General features: G+C 36.2%; 2 long non-coding RNA genes across 2 annotated transcripts; one reads left to right on the forward strand and one right to left on the reverse strand.

Moving 5' to 3' along the window:
• Positions 1–1,537: 1,537 nt before the first annotated feature.
• LOC108523724 (uncharacterized) lies at positions 1,538–11,786 on the reverse strand. Its single transcript, XR_001883879.1, has 3 exons — positions 11,656–11,786; positions 11,378–11,530; positions 1,538–6,767 (listed from the first exon to the last, which is right to left on the reverse strand). It is a non-coding gene; the product is annotated as an uncharacterized LOC108523724 (long non-coding RNA).
• On the forward strand, positions 11,703–26,871 carry LOC108523725 (uncharacterized). The gene is made up of 3 exons (XR_001883880.1): positions 11,703–11,794; positions 25,569–25,684; positions 26,801–26,871. It is a non-coding gene; the product is annotated as an uncharacterized LOC108523725 (long non-coding RNA).

The following is a 26,871-nucleotide window of genomic DNA, read 5'->3' on the forward strand; positions in this document are numbered from 1 at the left end:
TTCATCAACTGCCATTCAGGAGGACACATATGGAAAAGAGATGGAGAAAGGAAGAAGGACATCAGGCTAGTCAGCCAGATCTGCTCAAATCATTCTGGTCAGCTGAGCTGGGAGGACATATGTCAGAGAAGCCAATGTGTTCCTGTTCCTAGTAGTTGTTCTCAGGAAAGGATTTTATATGCAAATTGCCTGTGCTTTGAACATTGTGACGTTAATAGCATCAAGAATAGGATATGAATGATTAAAACAAAAGCTAACAGTTATCCAGCCCTTACTATATGCTACTGCTCTACTTGCTTTACATGATTCACTGATAACCCTCACAGCACACATGTGAAGTAGACGGTAATAGCATCTCATCTTATAGACAATGGAAGTGAGGCAAAGAGTGGTTCAGTAATTTAGGTTACTAGGCAGTAAGTTGAAAAGCTGGGATTCAAATCTAGATGATTTGAATTCAGTCTGATCTCTTAGACAATGCATTATATCGCCTCACATTTGAAAAAGTCTCTAAATGAAGATTTTTCAGGATTTGTTCCTGTAATCCATATGTACTCTTTTAAGTTTTAATGCAAGGATTCCACAATTTCTTTCTGTTTTTAACCTATCTGCCTAGGTCTGAAAAGATGTTCCAAAGGAGGACATAGAGGGGAAGATTTTTGGTGTAGTCACTGCAAAGAAGAGTTTTGTATGACTTTCTAGTGTCATCTTGGGCAAATGACAAAAATGTTTTGAACTTAAGTTTTAGTTCCTGGAAAAGGATGACAATGTTTATTCCACAGAATTGGACAATTAAATGAGGATTTTTTTCTGCCCTCTGATACTGACATATTCTGCACTATTCAGGTGTCTGTTATTCAATTGAGTGGACAATTTATATATAATTTGTGGGATTTTCAAGGGTCATTTGACTTGGATTTTTGCTTTACCTGCTGACATTAAGAACCTTAGTTAGATGTAACTCAACTGTAAGCCTTTGAATGACAGTAGGTCTAGAGTCTTCAGAAGATCTCCTCGGGCTATTTCTAAGTCAGGCTCAGGAAGACACACAACTAACTATGGACATGTGTCTAGCAACTGCCAATATCAAACAAGTGTATATTTGCTAATTATAGCTATCATTGAGGCAGAATGGCAAGGGAGAGCAACAGAGTCCCAAAAGGAAATGTCAGCTGGCCTTCCAGCACGATTTTTCATTTTCACTTACAGAAAAACAACCAAAGATAATTTTTGACAACTCAACTTAATGATTCATGTCAACATCTGGTTCTGACAATAACCAGAATTATTACTTCAGGGGTTCCTAAGCACCACATTTCACAGTTTTACATTCAGTATTTAGAATAATTCTTTAGAACAATTTTTAGGTATTATATTTTTTAAAGATGATTGACCTTATCTGTAATCAAAAGAAATGAAATATCATTAAAATGACTAGGACTGCATTAATATATAGAGGTAGATTGTCTTTCTAGATGCTTTAACTAACCTAGATCCAAGGAAGATAATTAGAAAAAATAAATAAGTGCAAGGTAAATTAATGAGTAATGAATTATTTTAACTTTTATTTGATTATTTTCATTTACAGTTCTGGCACTGACACTTTTTTTAAAAAAAGATTTTAATTTTATGTAAATATTGAACTTCAATAAAATAACTTAAAAAACATTTACATGTATATCACTAAATCTCCATAAAATATACAATACTCTTGATACAGCATAGGCTAGGATGACTTTGAAGGAAATGGTACACAGTCATAACTTTTAAGAGATATCCCATCTATTGCTTGTGGGAATAAATATTTATATTGAATTTGCCAAGACATCTGAAGTATTAAATACTATGTAACATGCACTCAGAAATTAAAATATACAGTTTGAAATACATATATTTTAAAAGCATAAAACTGTGATTTGATTAATCTAGGTATACATTAGAACTTCTAAATAGAAATTTGAACATTTATTACAAATAAAAGATACTTTAACATCAAGTGATATATAGTCCAAAAGCTGCTAGGAAACAGTTTGGACATGTAGAATATAACTTTCTACTTTGGCTAGAGTTGTCTCTTCTTTTTTAACCTTTTAATGAGATGGAATAATGTTAAGTTTGCTAAAACTTTAAAACTTTACAAAATGTTGGTTACTCATTAGCTGCATGATCTACTTCTTTTTCTCATTTATACTGACATGACAAAATCAAACACATGAACTTAATTGTCTAAAATAAAAACGTGAATATTACTGCTAAATGAAGGTATTTAAAATTCCATAGACCAAATTACTCAAGTACAACAGACTATCTATATTTTTACATATAAAGATTTACATAAATTATATTGTTTTAGCTCACGAGCAAATTATAGGGATAAAATACTTTCATGAACACTCTTATAAATAAAACACCTCTTTGATGATTATTGGCACACAAAAATTTCCTTCTCTAAAGAGACAAGATACAAGAAAGAGTTGGTAGCAGTTAGCTATTTGGCATTTTTAAATGATTGCTATTTCTAGAAAAATAGTAGCAGTATTGCTCACCTAGAAGAGCTGAATGTACCAACAATTTATAGACTGCCACAACCTGAACCATTTCATCAAATTGGCTTAACATTATTGTACATGAGGCTAAGAAGACTGGTAAAAGTGACAGAAAACAGGATGTAAAAATTAATCCAGAGAACAACTCTGAGCCTTCTTATTGGCAGCAGCTACGTATGAGCTGTAAATTTTAACCACAATTTAATACATTTTGCTAAAAAGCACATATTATACATTCTCTGCTCCTGGTCTGATATAATTATCTATTTCTTTTACTCATAGACACTGAAAAGATCTTAATTTGGTAATTAAAAACTTGTCACAACAAGTGAATAAAAGACAGTTGTTAGGTACTTAGTATTAAGTTGACATTTTATAACTTGCAGTATGGTAAAAAAAAAAAAATCTGATTATAACAAAACATCTCATTAATTTTGTTTTAATAATTGTGCTGATGAAATAAAACCAAAATAACATTCCAACTCTGTCTACTGTATTACAGTATTTATGAACTACATATTAGTGTCACTAAATTCTGAGATTTTCTTAGATAAACATATAGATAGTGTTTTCTAAAACATTCTCCCATTTCCACCAACTTCGGGATCTGTGACTTATTATATTTTCAATATTATTTTGCTGTTGAAAAGCAAAAGGGTAAGTTGCCAGCTTATATTTTTCCTGATCATTCTTCCCCTGTATTACAGATACTGAAATTACAGTAAAAATGTCATAAATTCCTTGCTTTTACTGATTTCCCCTTTTAGAGTGAATAACCTAATATTTAGACTATCATGTACTAAAATCAGGTTCAGTGGTAAAATTAAATTATGAAAAAACACTCGGTATTCTCATAGCATTTTCTATCAGGGAACTACTGCATATGGCTGGGAACAAAATTTAAAAGGACACATTACCTTTTATTATTTATTATTTAAATCTTATATATATATTAAAAATAATCATGTTTTGGGAAATGATTGACTAAGGAGCAACAATCAAAATTATTAGGAATGTTTACATTGAAGAAAATTATTAATGGCAAACGCTTTTGACATCATATTCAGCCCTATGTGTTTATATGCAGATGAAATGATATATCCTCCTAAGTCTAATGCAGATCAGCTATCCAGCTAAGCCTCAATAGGGATTCAGACCTTCTTCATTGTGTTTTCCTAAAACATAATATACTGCTATCAAATCTGCAGCATGTTTAGAAGGAAATCTATAATTTTGGTTGAAAGCATGATATGTAATCTGTGTCTGTTTTAATATGGTAGGTCAAATCACATCATATATAAATTGTCCTACAAAATATATATTTGATGATACTTCAAATGGAATGTTTCCACGTTGATAGTGGTAGCCAAATATGCTGGGAACTTAAAAGGTGCCTAATATAAAAAAATCTGCAAAATTTAAACATTTAATTTTTAATATACTATAAATGTTCACCAAATCTAAAAATAATACCCTAATTGTATAAGGTTCCTTTTCAAGTAATTATTTGTTTCTAAAAAGTTATAAATCTTATACTGTGCCTCTCTGTCTTATACTTCAAAGATATGGAATATTATCTTTAACACTATATAAAAAACAAATAGTCCTTTAAAGTAGGGGCTCAGGGGAGTAGGGGAGGAGAACTGTGGCTAATTTTCCCTGTTATTATGTGCATTTATGGTTATAAAGTTGAAAACATTGTTTTCTTAGGGAGAACAGGCCATGTTCTGCTTTAGGAAGTAACAAGAGTCCAGTTTCTCCTTTAATAAAGTTACTGTGCATCAGCCCAGCTGAGTTTATAAGTATATAGTTAAGGCTATGTATACAATAAAGAGAAGAATTGAGGCAATTATTTTGATAAGTCCAAAAACTAAATTTTTAGAGAGCACTTTATTGGTCTATTTTTTTCTCCTTATTATATTTTGATTGTACCACATAGTAGCTCATTTTCACTTCAATTTACCTGTGCAAAATATTAGATAAGAAATTTCTTATGAGATAAGAAATATCAATAGAGTAATACTTTTCCCTATTAAATAATATCTGCTTTTCTGAGGAAAAAATCAATACTAATATTCCCTTGGAAATCAATTGTTAAAGCACCTAATTCAAGGAAAAAACCTCTCTAAAATATTAATTTTTTTTTATTACATGAAATGACCAAAGGGAGAAAACTTTTCTGTTTTGGTTAATGGATTTTTAGGGCACTAAAGTAACTGTGTAAATATTATACCTCTGGTGACTTAGAGAATGAACTTCCTCAGCTGTATTCTCAGCTTGATAACTGTGATAGGAAGAAGCCAGATGTTAAAAGAACAAAATACCTTGGAGACTGGCAGAAATACTTTGAATATGGAGATAGCCACCTTTTCTCTCCAAATACAGTACCTTATTAGATGTTTAGAGCCATTAAAAATGCATCAAACTTTTGTATTCCTAAATGGCCACAGAAGATTCATTCATATATTTCCTGGAACTAGCAAGTAATTTTGTGAACAAGTAATTCTGTACATATTATATAGTTCTTAATAGAAAAGCAAAAATTAAGAGTTCAGTGATGAATTACCATAAAAACCAATGAACACTTTGGAAAGACATTGTAGAAATATAGTTAAGTCTGCATTTCTTATAGACATGCTATAATAGAACAATTATCTGTTCCAATAGGAAATCTCAATTTTAGACAAGAAGAAGAAAAAAAAAAACTAAGCCAAGAGAAAAAAAAACACAGAGACAAATCTATGTATCTTTGTTTTTTTTTTCTGGTAAATTCTCAGGGAAATGAGACAAGTGTGCAAAATAAAAATGAGTTTATGCTCTTTAAGTAAAAAAAGACAAATAGAATTATATAATAATATGTGACAGTTCTTTTAGGAAGAGTTAATAAAAAGTTAAGAAAAAAGTCCCATTTTTTTTTATTAAACAAACACCAATAACACCAGGATTATTTCTGCCACTGATTTCCTTCCTCTTTTTTGTTTCAAAAATTATTGTTTGAATAAAAGAAAGGGGAAAAATGGTTTGCTTGCAGCTATGTATGTAACACAAATGAAGGCACAAAACAGTAGGACTCCAGGGCCAATGAGGAAGGTGTAGTGATTTGGGCATGAACAAAAACTGACCCTGATATACAGTTAAAGATCTGGCACTATTTTGCATTTATAATTGCATACCTAAGTGACTAACCAATTTGGAACCCATAAAAACCTTTAATCTGTTACTTTCTGGCCATAAAAGGTACTTCTCAAAACTTCCTAACTCATCTGCGCAAATGTATGCCTTATCACTGATGCAAAAAAAGAAGTATGAAAATAACTCCTGACAGATTATATTTGCATAATGTTCAAAAGATAGTGTGCAGAGTCAGTCTCTGAAGAACTCCCAGTATCTGAATTGGAGAGAAACAAAAATGTGGAATCCAAAGGAGACAGGGACAGCTGTGCCCTTGTAGGAGGCACTTTGGAATTTGCTGATGAAAGCTTAAATGGAATTTAGTTTGTTAACAGCTGATCAGAGATAAACCACTACTCTCTGTAGGAACACTGAAGGCCAACAGGCCATCTTTTGACATGGAACACCCTTGGACCATCTCCCAGAATCCTTTATAAATATATTATACATATGTAATTTGACTAGATTAGTACTGACTCTATTGCCACTAATAATTATAAATGGTCTTAGGAAAAAAGGATACCACTGAAGTCACTGGGTACAATATTCATTTTAGACTATTTCAGGAAGGCATTACACACATTTGCTTAAGAATTATTAGATTAAAATCTCTGTAAATATTTTTTAAAATATTGTTCCTTGTGGGGAAAAAAAAAAAGTCATCATGGTTGTATCTTCCTCCTAATCAAGTATTCTAGAATATGAAGTCAATCAAAACTAGACTGTGGAAAGAACCAGATTAGAAGCAGGGCAGTGAGGTCACTGATTACTGTTCTTCTCCCCCCAGTTTGTTTAAATAACTAAATATATAAGCAGCTGAAAATTATTCCACATCAGAAGCATCATTGTCAGAAAGATGATAGTTACTTCCCTTTACCCGAATATATTCAATATATCTCCCTTCATCAGAATCTGAAGTGCCACATGTACATAGCCTGTTGTCAAAGAGTGATTCAATTTCCTCTAATTTTTTGCCTTTGGTCTCAGGAAGACAACCGTAGATGAAAAGAAGTCCCACAGCAGCAAATCCAGCATAGAGGAAGAAAGCTCCTGCAACAGAAAATAATAGATACATGAATATGAATATATATGGAGAGGCTTAAGTTGGAAAGAGTACTTGATTTTGACTTTTTTTTTCTGGTCAGTCATGCATAATCACAGTATGAAATGGACCAAAAAATTACTATGAGCCTGGTTTACTCCAGTTGTTCCAACTCTGTGAATATGATGCAATGTATCTTTCTAAACTCAAGTTCAGAAATTCAAGAATAATAGACTAGGGTCAGATGTAAGTTTGGCTTTGAAGCCTTTCCTCCCTTCCCTGACTAGAAGGAATTACTCTCTTCCATGTGCTATCACAGCATGTTGTTGGAGACCCCTAAAATAACAACCAAGAAATATTATAATTATGTATACACATGTATGCTTGCCTTGTCTATTACACTAGAGGCACTTTGAGGTCAGAAGAAGTTCCTTTCTTACTCATCGTGTATTTCCAGAACCAAGTATAATGATGACATTGCAGAATGAATGCCTCAGTGGAATACATGGCAACTCCATCCTTCCAGTTTCTCATGTCCAAAGTCTGGGAGTCATCCTTAACTTCTACCTTACTCTCATGCCTAACATCCAATCTGTTAAGAGATCTCGTTGGTTCTACCTTCAAAATATAACCTGAAGATGGCCACTTCTCACCACTGCCATAGATAAATGTGGTCTAAGGGCCATCTTCTCTCATCTGCACTATTGCAACAGTCTCCTAATTGGTCTCCTTGTTCCTTCTGTTGGACCTCGACAGTCCATTTTTTTTTCCATAGCACATGTCATCATCTGACATACTATGATGTTTACTAGTTTGTTTTTTGTTTCCCTCCACTAGAATGTAAACTCCATGAAGTCAGAGAATTTTGTTTTGCTGTAAGATTATGTATGTCAATGCAGCACAGCCAGAAACACATAAATATTAGCTAGTTTTATTTTCTAAGGGTCATGATAGCAAGCCTAGATGGATGAGATATATGAATGTATGACTTGTTTATATTCTCTACACATTTCCAAGATGGACTTTTAAAATAATTGAATTCGCACCAGCCTGGCCAACATGGTGAAATCTGTCTCTACCAAATACACACACACACACACACACACACACACACACACACACACATAATTGAATTGCAAATTTGAATATAAAAAACTCTACCTGTACTTTTGATGGTGGAAAACAACAAAGTAAAATGGAGCCCCTGTCTAAGTTTAGGCTTTCAATCCAGACCATCATGTGTATGAGATGGGGAAGTAAGATGAAAATTAATGTGACAATTGGCTGGAGAAAGGATATCAGATTGGGAGTGGGAAGAACTGAGTTTAAGTGTTGGCCACGTGACTTCTGTATAGTCATTTAACCTCTTCTCTGGGCCTCTGTTGCCTCATTAAGTAAAATAAGGGGGTTTCTCAGCTCCTACTTAAGTGTTGGCAGTTTATGACTCTATACATTTTACAGCCAAAATCAGGAGCATGTATAGGAGATACAGTTAAGAGATGCTTGAGAGAGAGACCTGATCTGTGTAATGGGGAAAATAATTCCTGCTTTGCCCAACTGTAAAGAAGAGAAATAATGTATGTTACCATGCCCATTAGAATTCTGAATATCAGTTGCTCAAAAAAGTGATGGCCAGATTTTGTCAAATTCTACTAAATGACCAGGAAAGGAAGAGTTGCTATTAAGATACAGAATAAGATTAGTGTGACTAATTAATTGGGATGTCTTTACAAAAAGGGTGATACCGATAAGCTAGCTCTTGGAGAATGGGGGAATTTTGACAAAAAAAAATGAAAGATGAAGTCCTGTGTTCTGAGTACAGATAAGCAAGACTGTGGAGGTAGGAAGAGAAATGGAATCTTTAGCAGGGAGGGACAAAGACTGGATGGTAATTATGATGAAGATAAAGAAAAAATAAGTACAGATGGTAAAACATTTTAGACTAAACTACGCTTCTAAATTACAAAATCTGTAACAGCTAAACCCAGTTTGACTTTTAAATATAATGGTATAGTTTATCTTTATCATTATCTTTCACAATTTGGGAACAGTAGCATAATTAGAAGTAACAAATCAAATCTGTCAGTGCTAAATTCCTATAGTTAAAAACATTAGTTGGGTTAGGAAGATTCCTGAAGTTGATTACAGATTCTTTCTTGTGACCTGGATTCCCAAAGCTGAATAATATCAACGAATTGCTATTAAAATACAAGACCATTTTATAAAATCTGAGGAATCCAAAGCACTCAAATGCCAAAATTGCCTACTCAGTGTGGGTTCCAATGATTAGACCTATGGCTAAGTCGCGGAGGAGTGTGGGCAGACCTGGGAGGCTGTGACCTGTTCCATGTCATGGTCAAATCAGTCACATATCTCAGTTTCTCATTTATTCCTCCCTTGGAATGAAAATGGAAAGAAAAAATGTCTGTAATGAGTCCATCAGGGCTATTGAACACTGTAGATATTCCTCACCTTTATTCTAAGGATTTAAATCTTATTAGAGCCCTACATTAAGTTCCAGATTAAAACAACTATTTGACTGAATTACACAAATTGAGGACTCAAAGACCATGTTTGACTGAATTTCAGTAGTACCTCAAGAGAGAAGCTTTGACATAATGTCCCCCAAGGGATCTCTTTAGCCACATGTGCCATATATAAAATGGCATATTGGTGATATAGCAATGATACTTTTTAGTAATAAACATTATTGAATGGGGGCACAAGGCAGACCTGTGTAAGCAATATGGTTGAGTAAGGAGTCAAATTTTGAGATTTTATGAAACAATAAAAAAGGAAGCAACAAAGAAGATATAACTATTTCCAGAGGAACACATGATTAGGATATATATTTATTAAATCAGGAATCTAAATGCATAACTCACATAAACCAGTAACATGTAGATTACAATGAGACACAAAGAGGGGGAAAAACTAGCCTGAACAAACTATTTTTCTACTACTAGAGAGTAGTAGACCAAATGGACCAGTGCTCTGACATGAGAGAAGCTTAATGCAAGGCAAAATGCTTTTAGCTGTTTATTTTTGAAAGAATTCTGCTTATGCCCTATTTAAATTTCATTACTGTTGCCTCATTTTTCTCATGGTTTTCTGGAAGAATAAATTCAAGAAAGAGGAGCTTTGCTGTCAAAAGTATAATCATGTAAACTTTTATTATTTGGTCTATGCCTTTCTATGAAAAATGCTTTCTCAGGATGCCAGCATATATTTAGGTCTTCAAATATTTAAGCGTTCCCTAGAATCAGTAAACACGAGGAAATATTTATTGTGCTCATATTTATTATGTCATGAAGATGAGTTTATGAATTTATGGAAAAATTTTAATTGCCAAATGGGATCCAGCTGAATATACTAAATATATATCCAGTTTAAAATGCCAGTGCATTTCCTTTCCAAAAAAATATTTCAAATGCCTTAAGTGGTGATTAGGAGAGAGAAAAGTTTTATGAAGATAATAAAAGCATTAGATAAATACTATGAACTAAAATCAAATACCAATTCAGCGTGTTCAGAAGAGACGGGAATAGATTTTTATAATGTTTCATCATATTCATCATTCATCTACAAAATTTATCCATTTATTTATTTACTTGACAAACACTTTTTGGTGCTTACCAGGTGAACAGGATGCCTTGGGAGGAACTGGGAATGTGACATGAACAAGGCACAGTCCTGGCCCTCCAGGGATTTATGGTCTAGTAGAGGGAGCTAGGGGCAGACAAACCTGTTCTTGCGAAGAGGAATGATAAGTGCCCAGAGCATGGAATAAAGTGAGATTGTGGGGAGATCAGAGAAGGTCTTCTGGGAGAATGGTCTAAGCAGCAGGCATTCCATCTCTACCACAGAGACTTATGAGATTAGAATGAAACCTCACACTTCATCATGAATAATCCTACTGCAACCTACAAAGTCATGTGAACAATGCAGAAATCTTTTTTCTAAAAAGCAGTCTTTTCACTTTAGTACAAATGGATTCGAAGTAGCTCCCCAAAGTATTTTCCTGACTCAGCCACTAAGCACTATTGTTTTTCATTTTGAATTATGGCCACGTTTACACTTTTGCAAGTGGTAAGTGCTGGTCTCAGAGGACAATGAAATGCACATGCACTGGCCTGAGCAGCACAGGTGATACAGTGGAAGGCATGGCCACAGCACAGAATACTGTTAAGCATTTGGGGAAGCTACTTTCAGCCCTATGCAGATTCTGCTCTTAGACTTGACGCTATGCCTGTCACAGGATATCTCATTGGTCCTAGACTCCCTGCCTACATCTTTTTACCATTTTCTGTTTTTTAGGTTTCTGTGAAACTAAAAGCTATGGTGTAAAGACTTCCACCTGGGGAGAGAGCTGGGTTGGGAGAGGGGTTGTGTGACAGCCCTAAGTACTGCAGGACAAGAAGCAATGCTGTTTAGGATAGGAGAATCCCTCTTTTCTTTTCCAGATACATTTCCAATGCCTTTGGAGGACAAGAAAACCACATGGAGATACTTACAACAGCAACATATAACCACATAGTCTCAATCACAAATGATATTATAGTATATCTAAAAATAGAGTGATAAAAACAAAACTATGTTGGAAAAAATATTATCTTACCATAGTATGTAAGATATTCTGCTGTGTGTAAAAATGTTAGTGAAACCAGAACATTGAAAATCCAGTTTATTCCAGATGAACATGCATTTCCTGTACTTCTTGCCCAAAGGGGATATATTTCAGAATTCACAGTCCAAGGCATTGGTCCCATTCCTGAGAAATAAAACATTAGAAACTTTAGTAAAATAGCATGTAAGAAATTTGAAAAATTACAGTTTATGTACTCCAAAAAGAGGCAATTCAATTAATGCAACAGTAATAACAAAGTCTTTGTTTACCAGGTGCAAAGAAAACAAGATATAAAATAAGGCCCAGAAGTGCAGTCCAGGAATATGGAGTAGGGCAGAAATTGTAAGCCCAAAATATGTCTTCTGTTTTGAACTTGGTTTCATTTTCACACCTGAAAAATAATGCAATGTAAGTATTAACTTAATGTTTTAGACTACAGTTGCAGAATTCAATATGATCATATATATGTATTTGGAAATTCCTTAATGTCTTAAGAAAAATAGTCCAAAATGTTTTTCTTAAAAAATAAGAACTAAATATACAGTATTAGATATGCGAGCTCACACAGGAATTTTAGAGCTAAGTATAATTCAAGAGCAAAACAAAGACACTGTTTTATAACCATTTCACATAAATTAGGCATGATTTCTAATTAGTCCCTGGAAGCTGCAGTAATACTTCAGTACCACTGAGAGTCAGTATGTGGCAGTGAAAAGACCATGGAACTTGCAATCAGGACAAGATTCAAATTTCAGAGCCAGATACTTTTCATCTGATAAAATGGGGATAATACTTTGTAGACTATTTTAAGGATTAGAAGGGTAACCTGTAAAGGGTGATGGGGTGGATGAGGGAAGCAAATGATTCTATCTGATTCCAAATAGCCCTCTCCCTTCCTGCTGTGTGTTCTTACTTCTCTACCAGTCACTCCCTGATGACCTTCCTTCTTAATCCATAGTAAAGCAGTGTCCTACAGTTTAGATCGATTCTGAAGTTGAACTTCCAATTCTTTACCTTAATTGCCCCTGAAGATATTACCAGACTCAAAAACATTCCTATCCCCTGTTGTCAATTTAGAGTATTGCCCTGTCTCCTTCAACCTCTATCTTTGAACCTTGTCATCCAAGCCCTATTGTTACAGTATTTATGAACTCATCATAACATTCTACCTATCTTGAGGATTTGGGTGCCTGCTCAGTCTACCTCCTCTCATCCCCTGCCACATTCATTTATTTTTAATTCATTGGTCTCATTTAAAAAAATTATTTTAAGTTCCAGGATACACGTGCAGGATGTGCAGGTTTGTTACACAGGTAAATGTGTGCGGCAGTGATTTGCTGCACTCATCAACCCATCACCTAGGTATTAAGCCCCATATGCATTATCTATTTATCCTGATGCTCTCCCTCCTCCCAGCCCCCACAGGCCCTAGTGTGCATTGTTCCCTTCTCTGTGTCAATGTGTTCTCATTGTTCAGTTCCCACTTATAAGTGAAAACATGTGGTGTGTGGTTTTCTGTGCTCCGTATAATGCACTGGCCTCATAGTTCCTTATTTTATCTCCAAAACTATAGAGAGAACACTTTATAGTTTCCTTGATTTGGAACTATTTTACTTCAGACTTAGAGCCTTCCTTTTCTGATCACAACCACCACGTTGTTTATCTCCTCATTTCTGATAATCTGTGCTATACCCAGATCTGCCTTTGGATTATCTTCTCAGTATTCATTAACCTCACTGCTCAGCTTAGACCATGCCAATACAGGCATAACTTGGAGATATTCTGAGGTCAGTTCCAGACCACTGCAATAAAGTGGGTCACACAAATTTTTTGGTTTCCCACTGCATATAAAAGCTATGTTCCCATGAAAGTGTAGTCTATTAAGTGTTCAACAATATTGTCTAAAAATGTACAAATCTTAATTTTAAAATATTTTATTGCTAAAAAATGCTAATGATCATCTGTACCTTCCATGAGTCATCTTTTTGGTGGAGGGTCTTGCCTCAATGTTGAGGGCAGCTGACTGATTAGGGCAGAAGTTGCTGAAGGCTGGGGTGGCTGTGGCAATTTCTCAAAATAAGACAAGGAAGTTTGTCAAATTGACTGACTTTTCCCTTCACTAAATATTTCTCTGTAGCATGCATTGATGTTTGATAGCATTTTACCCAGATAACTTCTTTCAAAATTGCAGTCAATCCTCTTAAACTCTGCTACTGCTTCGTCAACTAAGTTCATGTGATACTCTAAATCCTTTGATATCATTTCAACAATGTTCATAGCACTTTCACCAGGAGTAGATTCCATCTCAGAAACTACTTTCTTTGTTCCTTCTTTATCCGTTCAAGTTTTATTATGAGATTGCAGTAATTCAGTCACATCTTCAGGCTCCACTTCTACAATAGTTCTCTTGCTGTTTTCCACTATATCTGAAGTTACTTTCTCCACTAAAGTCTTCAGCCCTTTAAAGTCATCCATGAAGGTTGGAATCAACTTCTTGCAAACTTCCAAACTATTCATTTGGTATTTTGACCTCTTCCCATAAATCACGAATGTTTTTAATGGTATCCAGAATAGTGAATCCTTTCCAGAACATTTTCACTTTACTTGGCCCAGATCCATCTGAGAAATCACTATCGATGGCAGCTATGGCCTATGAAATGCATTTTTTAAATAATAAGACTTGAAAGTTGAAGTGACTCCTTGATGCATGGGCTACAGAATGGATGCTGTGTTAGCAGGTATGAAAACAACATTCATCTTGTACATCTCCATCAGAGCCCTTGAGTGACCAGTGTCCTTGTCAATCAGCAGTAATATTTTGAAAGGAATCTTTTTTATTTTTTTCCTGAGCAGTAGGTCTCCATAGTAGCTTAAAATATTCACCAAACTATGCTGTAAATATAAGTGCTGTCGTCCAGGTTTTGTTGTTTCATTTATAGAGCACAGGCTGAATAGATTTAGCCCTTCTTAAGGGCTCTAGGATTTTTGGAGCAGCAAATGAGCACTGGCTTCAACTTAAAAGTCACCAGCTGCATTATCTCCTAACAAGAGACCCAGCCTGTCCTTTGAAGCTAGGCGTTGGCTTCTCCCCTCTAGCTATGACAGTGCTGGATGGTGTCTTCTTCCAACAGAAGGTGGTTTCATCTACAATGAAAAATCTGTTGTTTAGTATAGCCACCTGATATGGCTTGGCTGTGCTCCACCCAAATCTCATGTTGAATTGTAGTTTCCATAATCTCCATGTTGTGGGAGAAACTCAGTGGGAGGTAATTGAATCATGGGGGTGGTTACCCCCATGCTGTTCTCATGATAGTGAATGAGTTCTCATGAGATCTGATGGTTTTATAAGGGGCTTTTCCCCTTTTTACTTGGCACTTCTCCTTCCTGCCACCATGTGAAGAGGACATGTTTGCTTCCCCTTCCTCCATGATTGTAAGTTTTCTCAGGCTTCCCCAGCCCTGCAGAACTGTGAGTCAATTAAACCTCTTTCCTTTATAAACTACCGAGTCTCAGGCAGTTATATATAGCAGCGTGAGACCAGACTAATACACCATCTTTATTAGATATCTTAGGTAGATGTTGTGGATAACTCGATGCAGCTTCTCCATCAGCACTTGCTGCCTCACTTCAAACAAGGTGTGAAGTGAAGACAGACAGCTTCTTTCCTTAACCCTCATGAACCAACCTCTGCTAGCCTCAAACTTTTCTTCTGCAGCTTCCTCCCCTCTCTCAGCCTTCATAGAATTAAATGGAATTAGAGACTTATTCTGGATTAGGCTTGTGCTTAAGGGAATGTTGTGGCTGGTTTGATCATCTATCCAGACGACTCAAACTTTCTTCATATCGGCAAAAAGCCTGTTTCACTTTCTTATCATTTGTGTGTTCACTGGAGTAGCACTTTTAATATCCTTTAAGAATTTTCTTTTGTAGTCACAATTTGGCTATTCAGTGCAAGAGGCCTAGCTTTCAGCCTGTCTCAGCTTTCAATATGCCTTCCTCATTAATCTCAATTATTTCTAGCTTTTGATTCAAAGTGAGAGTCGTGCTACTATTCCTATCATTTGAACATTTAGAGGCCATCGTAGATTTATTAATTGTAGTTTCTTAGGGAATAGAGAGGCTCCAGGAGAGGGTGACAAAAAAGGAAATGGCTGGTTGGTGGAGTGGTCAGAACACACACAACATTTACAATTAAGTTTGACGTCTTTTACGGGTGCAGTTTGTGATGCCCGACAACGATTACAATAGTAACATTAAGATCACTGATCATCATTAACAGATATAACAATGAAAAAGTCTGAAATAATATGACATAAAGGCACTAAATGAGCACATACTGTTGGAAATATGGTGTCAATAGACTGGCTTGATGCAGGGCTGCCAGAAACCTTTAGTTAGTAAAACAAAATGCAATGTCTGTGAAGTGCAATGATGGCAAACACAATAAAATGAAATATATACTGTCTTCACTGGCCTCTAGAATCCATTCTTCCTCTATTTTGTCTGCCATTTTCACCATTTGCATTTCCAACCCGGTGTGGCATTATTAACTTTCAACAACTACTTCTCAGAAACTGAGCAGTGTTACGAAACCATGCTGTTGGGCTCTATTAAAAGTTCATGCTATTTTATCTCAGTTGGTTCCCTAATGATGCTTATTTTATCCTTTATAGTCTTCTCTACTGAATTATCTGCTTATCTAACAGTAGACATTCCATAAACTTTTGTCAACTATTGCCTCAATTAAAATATTTCTTACTATCTTGTAGTCCTGAAATCTTTCCTTCTGTTTCCTACGTAGATGAACTTACCTCCTTTTTTTGGGAGACTTATCAATTTCAGTTGAGAAAAATAAAATAAAACCAGAAATTTAGAGATGCTTTGTAGGACTTGACACATTTGAATCTGAAGAACAGATCTTTAAGCAACTGGAATTCTTTTAAAAGAATTGAGGATCATTACTTTGAACATCAATTTTCTCTATCAGCTTCTACTTTTCTATATTTTTCTCTCAATATTTGAGGAAAGAAAAAGTTTTTTAAAAAACATTGTAGGTAGGCTTCCTTCCTCCCTCCAGTGGTGCATGTCTGTCACCCTTTCTGAGGACTGCCCCTTTTATCAGTGGTCTTGCATCTCATTCTCCTGCCTCCTCTGGGGTCACATTCCATGAATATCTCTTCTTTTCCTGCCCTATTTAGTTTTGTCCTGCTTGAGCCTTCCCTTCTGTCTACAATACACAAGGTCTCTCCTACTCAAATGTTCAACTCCTCTCATATTACTACAACTAGCTCTCCTGAAATACCAGAAGTTTATACTCATGAGCTCTACCTGACTACACACTCCTTCTTTACAGCCCAACTATCCCACCCTCCCAGATGCTGGCTAAGTCTTACATGGTCTTTTTTCCCGGATATGTTCACACAAAAGTCATCAGTTATCTCCTAAAATACAAATTCAGGTTTCTTGTCTTAATCTTGATGCTCTTTGATTACTCTGTGGTGCTTAATATTGCTGACAACTCTCCCTCCTTCTCTTCCCTCTTTGCTTTTATATCTGTATTTCCATTTTAGCTCTCTGACCTCATTGCTTTTTACATTGCCTCTTCCTCTTCTCAACCTCTAAATATAGATGTCCTCTAAGGTTCTATTTTGAGACCTATACCCTCTCATAATCATCCCATCTAATTTTAGGACTTTATAATTTCCATGTGGATGCTCCTCAATAGTTTATTCTGGCCTTGAACTTTCCTCCAAGTTACACTGAGAATTTAGGTACCTAAGTACCTAAAATAGCAGAGTTGCTATGAACATCTAGATCCTGCCATGCCTCAAATGCAATACGACTACAACGAAATGACCTCTCCAGAGGCAGCATGGGGCTGCTCTGAGCTCAAATCGTGACTCTACCACTTACTAGCTATATTCATTCAGAAGCTTATATAATGAGCACTTTGTATGTGTCAGACATTAGAGATAACAGTCATGAACAAAATACCAACCAGTGCATTTGTGGAACCTTGAGTTTAGTGGGTACTGGCATGGTCCTGCTTCAAAAACCTCCATCCTCCTTATTCCAGCAGTCTACAAAATGGCCTGCAGAATGTGGCTGCAGCCTACCTTATCTTGTACTCCTATACACAATCCTTTTATCCAACTAAACTAAATTACTTATTTTCTGAACCTACATTCTAGACCCAGTATCTCCTACTCGTGACATTTCCTGTAACTGAAGGCAAACTCTTACTCCTGATATCTACTGTCAGTATTTACCATCAATTCCTACCTCATCACTCAAGACCTGTATGGATGCTACCCATTCACCTGTCTGAAATATTCTCTCCTTTCTCACAACTCCTTTTCATTTTCCTCATTTATGTCATTATCATATAGTGCTCTGAATGTTCATATATTAATATACTCCTTCTTCTACTGTACTGAAATTTCATCCCAGGGAGTACAGCATGGCACAGGGGTTAAGAGCACAGGGTCTAATGTCAAACTGCATGAGTCTGTATCTGAGTTCTATCCCTTACCAGCTTTGTAACTTTGGCCAAGTTACTTAACCTCTCTGTGTGTCAATTTTCTTGTAAAATAAGAGTCCACATAGGGTTGTTACAAAGATTAAACAAGGTGATAACTGCTTGGCACATAGAAAGCAATTTATAAGTGCTTGCCAAAAGAATAGTCAACTTTCTGTTTTTTTAAAAAAATCTCAACCTATTGTCCATCATAATACCCTATGTAGAGATAAATGTTCCTTGAATGATGAAGCTTTTACATTTGCATTTAATTGTGAGTAGAAGACAGCATCAGATGTCCCTTGACCAATAATCCCCAACAATGAAATAGTCTTTTGAGTCATGAAGATCTTAAGAAAATAAGAAAGGAAAGAAAAAAGAGAAGAAAGAAAAAAGAAAGGCAGGCAGGTAGGCAGGCTCCTGTAAGGAGGAATACTTACAAATAATGAAATAACTAAAATTCACTGAATAATTTTCTATTTACTCTTTTCATTATTATCACAGTTCCTTGGGTGAGCTCCTGCTGTGGCAATGGTTAGCAGGATATTTTAGAGTGGACTCTGTGCTTGCCCTGATGAAGCTTTTCACCATCTGGCTATGCACGTTTACATGCGCAAAAAAGGCCGAGTAGCTCCTTGTCATCCTCATGCTGATTTTGGGAAGGCACTGCAGGCACTGACTTGGCAGAGTTACACACTCAGCAATACATTGATAGCTAATGACTGAGAATGTGACATCACACCTGACCTTCAAAATATAAACACTAGAAATACCAACTAAAAAATAAAAATGCAGATTTCAAACATTCTTGCAAAATATCCTCATGCTTTCCTGGCAACTGCTGGTTGAAGAACATAACGCTCCCGAGAAGGAACAAAAATACTTTGACATCAGTGTGTGGGTTGGGATTAGAAAAAGTCATGCTCTCGGATGTGGCACCTTTTCACCACATCCTAGAGCAAAACCTGAAAATGACTGCAATAATGGGAAGCTGCTCAGAGGGCACTGCAGTGGACAAAGCAGAATTGCATTGCAATCAGGTGAAATATGTCTCATTTTGGCAGAGCGAGAGAACTAATCTTTACCAGCAGAATGACTAGGCTAAAACCTGATATATAGACCAAATAAATCATCAGTTCCCTGTTCCAATCACTGAACACACAGAACTCCCTTTAGTAATACCATGTAGAAATTAACTGCTCCCTTTGAAGGTGGAACAATGCTCCCCTGCCCACTCAACACCCACCAAACCCAGTTCATACATACCTCTATTTCTGCCTTTTAAGATGTTACCTTTCCATCATTTATCTATAGAGTTTTAAACCTAAGAAATAACCAAAGGAACTTAAGCAGTGCAAATATACAACTGTTCTTGCCACAGTTAGCCGTAAGTAGTATATTCCTTGCTTCTTACACAGCACATACTGTCTATATGGCCCCTTTATTCTCTATGATGAAATAATTTGACTGCTCCAGGCTTATATATGGGAGTAGAGGAAGAGAAATATGATCTGTGTATGAAAACCAAAACTTCCAACTTCATATATTCAGTCCTAATCACTGATAAATGTATGAAACTTAGTTCCCTTCCCAAAGAGTTTATAAAAGATCCAGCATTGTGGAAAAGGGGAGAGCTTACTACAATTTGTGTGACACATCTACCACTGTTCTACTGGGCTTACTGCACAAGCTTGCTGATTCATTACTGAGGAGTGTCAGTGAAGCACTATTTTATTTCCAGTTCCTGACGCAGGACTACGATTTTTCTGGACGAGGTCCCTAAGCTATCACCTCAAAACATAGATATCCCTCTAAAATTAACCCTAATAGTTCCTTACTGATAGAAAGTTAACCCTAATAATTCTTTATTGATAGAAATTTATGATATAATTACACAATTACAATTTGAGGGTAGTGGTGAAAACGTACCTAGGAAAGCACAGAGTATCTCTCTAGGATAGGACACCTTCACTCTTATCTGAGGAGAACTAAAGAAGCAAAATCCTAATTCCCAATCGGAATTAGGATGATGTAAATTTACTCTAAGCAATCTAAGTTATAAGAAAACTCTACTTCTGGGCATTCCATTGAAGCAACCACAAAAAGTTACTGTTACAAACTTGGCCCATTACTTCTCAGATACTTTTAATTATTGTTCAGTAGGCATATTTCCTATTTAATAATCTAAAATGAAATAAATTTATGTCAAGGGTGGCCACATAGCATTTAAACTCTAATAACAGCTCTGTGATTTTGAATAATTTTAGAAAAGTATGGTTCCCTAGCTTGGAGTGTGTAGACCATGTTGAAAATCTTGTCCTTGAATGATTTCCCATTGTCTAGCCTTTTTTTTTTTCTTTTTTTCTTTTGGTTTTGTCGTTTTCCTGCAGAGGATTGTCATTTAAAGACAAGAAGAAAAAGCTATTCTTTTGTTAATTACCATTATTTTCTAATAAAAAAATCTTTATTGAGACAATTAAATCATAGACATGGGTAAATTTCAAAAGCATTAGAAATTTGGAGCAAAAATCCACTTTTGTCCTGAATAAAATGTTATTTATCTATAAATCATTGCATCTAAACTCCTTATCAGTATATTGGCTACCTTATATACCCCAAGTATAGAAAATAGATGGATGGAATATGGACAGATGCAAATGAAAACAATGATAACATTTAAAGGTGATGAGACTATAGTGATAGTGGTAGTCTCTATAATTTTGGTAACAATATAAATTGGTATAATCTCCTTTTGGAAAGAAATTTGGCAGTTTGGACATTGGAATATTCATCGCCTCTGTCCCAGTGTGGTATCTAAAGTGTATCCTTAGGAAATCACCTAAATGGGAAATTATTTGCTTAAAGATGTACTTTTCTCTGTCCTTTCATTTATCACAAAATTAACATAAATAGATAATTAGAAACCATAAAAGTCTCCCAAAGTAGAAGGGTAGTTAATGCAACTAAAGTACAACAACTGAATAAAAAAGCAGCCATGAAAATAATCATTTTAAAGTAAATTGGGCCAAAACCACAAAGGTTGGTCTGGAGAGAAGACTGGTGAAAATGAAGTCTTAGGTAATGTAGGTTACTTTCATTTTGGCACCAAACTGGCCAACAAGCAATGCAATAGGTGTATGCAAAATCCAGGACATGAAGATGTTGATGTGGATGTGGCCTACTTCTGCCTGTCCAGTTCCTCCTATGTTCCTGAAGTTCTGTGGTCATTGTGAAGTTAACAGGCTACTGGCTCAGAGGAGCCCTGAACTCTGCCTTGGGGAGGGTCCACATTAGCATCTGAGTGGTCTAAGAAAATGTTTCAACTCTATTAATTCATAAGAAAATACTTTGAAATTCTTTCTCTTACTCCATCATCACATCCAAAGCAAGGCTGGCTGTGGTCTACTTCATAAAGTCTACCTGGAAATAAACAATATGTCGCAAAGTTGGCAGTGGATAAGATATCAAAGTACAAATACTGCCTAGATGATAAGTTACATGGATAAGAGTGACTAGAAATATAAAAACTTAGGGGAGGAGAAGGTAATTTAATGAATGATTGTTTTCACAGTTGAACTTATACAGGTTGTGTATCCCTTATTCAAAACACTTGAGACCAGAAGTGTTTCAGATTTCAGATTTTGGAATATTTTCATTATGCTTACTGGTTGAGCATCCCTAATCTGAAATCCAAAATGCTCCAGTGAGCATTTCCTTTGAGCATCATGTCAGCACTCAAAAAGTTTGGAACTTTGGAGCATTTTGGATTTTAGATTTTTGGATCATGAATACTCAAACTGTAGTTGTGACAGTATTAATTTGAGAAGATGGGAGAAAGTTTAGTGACTCATAGACAGCTAATCTGGGGACTCTTTTTCCATACTGTTGTTCCCCTCTACAACTTTTCCCATAATACAGTCAGGCACTACAGTCATTAGCCCTTCTCCTGCTTCAACTGGCACTGAAAGGAATTACACATCTTCTCCATTGTGCGGTTCCTTCATATTGACTAAAGGCCTCAAAATGCTGGTTTCCATATTTCTACTACACAGTCACTACACTGCTTCCCCGCTTAGGAGCTGTGGGCCCACCTCTGCTGACAGCTGAGGGGTCCCCCTCACCACCAAGCACAAGTGGCAGTGCTCCCCCGTAAAACCTGCCTGCCTGGCCATAACTATGTGTGGCATAAAGGCCTGCCCAGTGCCCTAGGAAGTGGCTTGGCAAGGGGCGGGTGCTTTATACCGGGGAATGATGTGGTATACGGTTTATATTCTCTATCTGAGAAGTCAGAATATGAAATATTCAAAGAGGATAGAGTGACACAGAAGTGGAATGACAGAGAAGCCTGTAGGCAGAGGCCATACTGCAATAGAAGCCATGAGGTAAAGAATGGTCATGGAGTTGACAGTGATGGAGAAAAGTATAGAAGAGAAACCAAACACAGACTGCTGTTCATATATTAATTCATTTAAATCTGATGACAATTCAAAGCAATAGCATCATTATTCCCATTTTGCATGTCTTTTTCTTAAATATAGTGACTTCCCCAAGATTACACAGTGACAGCAGTGTTTCAAATCCAGTATTCTCTGTCTCTTTCTCCTTTAACATAATCATCCTACCAGTTCAGATATATATATGGAAACCTCTCTTGAGGTGCCTTACTTTTAAAGGAGTTTGAATGGAAAAAGAGATGAAATGAAAACTACTTGAAATCTCCCCTAAGTTAGCATTCTTTTTAATAACAGTCTGCTGAGCAGTATTCTAGATTTCCATGAGGTAGGGATGGGTGGAGTTGAGACAATTTTCTTTTTTCTCTTTTTTTTTTTAAACTTTCCTATGCACCTTTATTGTAAAACTTTCATTAACTGAGGAAATCAAGCATGTCTCTTTTCTGCTCAACATGAAAAGTTATAAGAAAGTGATGGCTAGGTTTTAAGACAGTACTAATCCTGATTTTGAATTAATAGAACCCCACAGGTTTTTCTACATTGGCCATACAACTCCATTCCTATGGGTTTTTTCTTTTTCAATTTTTTATAGACATGGCATAAAAAATTAAGATGGCTTTCCCCCGTATAGTTGCTGTGGGAGGTAATATATTAATACTTATTCCAACTATCCTGTATTATACTGCTCATATTTTCTGGAATTCCTTTTGGAATCATATTCAGAATCTGCTTCCTTGTCACTCAAGAAAAAACAAACTTTGTTTTTCATATTGTACTTATGGGTCACTTTCCTTTCTTCCCGCTTCCTTTTATTTCTTGCCATAATGAGCCAATCATATGAGGGACTTTGGATGAAAAGGAGAGACTGGACTAAACTGAGTAAAGGCAGGGAAAGCTGCGACTGAAATAATAGCAACAAACTCAGGATAAGTTCATTTGTATGTTTTGACTCTAGAGTTATGAGAAATAAAATGAGTTTATTTAGATGAAAGTCATCAAATTAAAATTATAGAAATCTACAGCAGAGAAGTGATACAGAAGGGAACTGCTAGGAAGGGAAGAGTGTGGTCCCTTTAAATGATATGGAAGGGAAGTGCTAGGTAGAGGAGGGCATGGTTCCTGACTAGGGCTCCACCCTGGGGCCTGTGCCCATGGACCTAGGTAAGGACAGGCATTTTTGTTTTCCTGCACAAATGTTGTACCTCCCAAGACCACCCTGGCCTGCCATGCCCCATCCTGTGCCTATAAAAACCCCTGAGACCCTAGCAGGCAGACACACAGGTAGCTGGGCATTGAGAGAAGCACATCAATGGAGGAACACACAGGTGACTGGCAGTTGAGAGGAATGCACCGACAGGCACTGGCAGGCTACCCAGTGGCAGAATGACATGGAGTTTGGCAGGGGCAGTTGAAGGAGAGCCCAGGCCGCTAAGTAAATAAAACCTGCTCAATAAAACCTTGCATTCATTCTCCAAGCCCACGTGTGATCTGATTCTTCTGGTACACCAAGGCAAGATCCCCAGGATACAGAAAGCCCTCTGTCCTTGCAATAATACAGAGATCTAATTGAGCTGACTAACATGAGCCACCTATGGACGGCTAAACTAAAAGAGCACCCTGTAACACATGCCCACTGGGGCTTCAGCTGTAAACATTCACCCCTAGACACTGCCATGGGGTTGGAGTCCCACAGCCTGCCCATCTGTATGCACCCCTAGAGGTTTGAGCAGCAGGCACTGGGGGAAAGTGTCTCATATTCTAGTTGTCACAAAGGCATATATCACAGGGACAAAGTTATTTCTTTGGAGCAGACTCATGTGAGGGCCACTCATAACCTGGTTCCAAAGAAATAACTTTATCCCTGTGATAAGTTATATTATTAATTTTATTTATTTTGTGTTATTTTGGTTTAAAAATGGCGTATCATTAAATAGTTATTATTAAAGTATTATTACATTAAATTATTAAATCAGTGGCAACCAGTACAATAGACTCTAATGAACTCATTGTCTTTTCTTCATTTCTTCACTCATTTATTTGACACATGAGTATATACATTGCCCCAGGTGTTGGACATCCTTTGAGATACCAAAACAAGTGGCTATCAAGTTAAATACCAATGATTGAAAAACAGCAAGTCTGCAACACAAAACCGTTTAGCAACATCTATAGGGGTATAGGAGGAGTTTAAGTTGGCAGGGCTTTCAGGAAAACTCTGTTTATATCAGTTTGGGGGTTACTTTTTAGGTTAAGAGTTTAATAATGAGGAAGGGAAATGTTTGAAAAACCACTAATTGCAGGAAAAAGAACTAACTAGGGAGTCAGAACCAGGATGTAGGTAATACATGCTTTTGTGACAACTAGAATATGAGACACTTCCCCCCAGGAAGTCATCCCTACTGCTGGCCCCTAAGGGCTGGCATAAGTTGGATCTCAGTGCCTACTAACCCCTCAGCTGGGTGGCCCCTGGGTGGGGTGCTACTGAAGACTGGTTTCGCTTACAGTTTTGCTCTGAGACTTTGGCAAGCCATTCAACCTCACTGGACCTCATTTGAGTTATCCATAAAATGAATATGTTGGATGCAGTGTTCTCAAATGTCCTTCTGAAATGGGAAAGACTGCTTAACACTGCCATCTTATTGCAGCATCCTCCCCAAGGTCCAATTCAGAGAACTGATGTTTTTCCACACTTAAGGGTTTACTCTGTTGCCTGAATTCTTCTACTCCCCTGGGTTATTTGGGGACTTTTATGACCCTCACTAGAGAGTAAACTTCAGAGACCACCATACCTATTATCTTCCCTTTTCCTTCCCTAGGCGTCATAGGCCAGTACTTGGCACAACATTTTACACATAGTCAATAGCTCAATAAATGTAAATGTCAATTAAAACAATTAAAACACTTGTTTTTGCTTCCCATTAGGCTGATCTTTTGTCATCTGACAACAATTTCTTCACTACATTGTAAACCTCAGAGAAGACATATATTTGCTGTCGAAATTTCTTGACCTCTAAGAAATCTATGTCTATTTAATTTAAAACGTGACTGTCCGTGATAGTAAAAGGAGAGACACATTTCTTTACCATAAGCATTGAAAAATCTATCTGTACCATCCTAAGCTTTAAAAATTTCAAACTATACCAGTATTCTGATTTTATTTTCTTTCCACTGCGAGAGTGCCTACACAGTATCTCTGGCTCATGTTTATCTGCAGGTGCCTGAGAATGAATGGAAGCTGATTTATCGCTGTGGGCTATCGTGATGCAAACAATGGCATACTTTGTTTATTGGATTCTTTTCAATCAATTTTACAGCTGCTTTCCATCAAGTGTGAGTTCTGTGGCTTCTTTATGTAAGTTGTGCTCCCAACAGGAATGTCCTTGAGTAGATGTAAATTCCTCATTTGATGAAATTGACTAACGTTTGTATAGAGACTTACTGTATACAAAACATTGTTCATATATATTAATTCATTTAAATCTGATGACAATTCAAAGGAACAGCATCATTATTCCCATTTTGCATATGAGATAAGCCTTTTTTTTAAAATATAGTGACTTCCCCAAGATTACACAGTGACAGCAGTGTTTCAAATCCAGTATTCTCTGTCTCTTTCTCCTTCAACATAATCATCCTACCAGTTCAGATATATATATGGAAACCTCTCTTGAGGTGCCTTACTTTTTATGGAATTTGAATGGAAAAAGAGATGAAATGAAAACTGCTTGAAATCTCCCCTAAGTTAGCATTCTTTTTAATAACAGCAGTGAAGTAAGCCACTGAAATATCATCCAAAAATTAGTAGAATAAAATGCTTCTCAAAGAGCATTAGGAATTAAAATGAGCGGCATCTTAGCAGGTCTGTGCCTCTGTGTCCTCTATATTCTCTTTTGACTCAGTATCCATTTTGCCCCAAAACCTCAAAACAATAATTAGAACAGAAAGGATGACTGGATGAGCTAGAAGTTAAAATATCACATAACAATCTCAATAACTAAGTAACTAATTTGAGAGTAGTGATGTCAACACTACAAATGTATTACCAGGAGAACAGTCATTCTAATGCAATAAGATGGCAGTGTTAAGCAGTCTTTTAATACACACACGAAAACATGGAGCTACATAATGACTTTTTCTGATACAGTCATGTCAGTAAGGAACTAAAAGAATTTTTTTAAAAAAACTTCCCCTAGAAGCTGCTTAGAGGATGAAAATACATGTGGAGTGTCTCAGCAATTATTTAAAATACAACTTGTGCCATTAGTTACTGACGTATGAGAACTTTGTAAATAATGAGATGGAAAGTCATTATCATAAAACTATAAACTGTAAGGCAGTTTCACAATATTTCATCTCAAGTTACTGTGAAAGTGAAAACATAATAGCTTCACAGATTAAGCATTTTAACTGCAATTGCCTTTTTTTCTCACTTCCTGATTTGTATAGGAAGTTCTGAAGCACCTTACTGATTATCAGCAATGAAACATAACTGTAAAACTGAGAAGATCTATCTCAAT

Source organism: Rhinopithecus bieti, unplaced genomic scaffold, assembly GCF_001698545.2.
Source record: "Rhinopithecus bieti isolate Rb0 unplaced genomic scaffold, ASM169854v2 scaffold_77265, whole genome shotgun sequence".
NCBI lineage: Eukaryota > Metazoa > Chordata > Mammalia > Primates > Cercopithecidae > Rhinopithecus > Rhinopithecus bieti.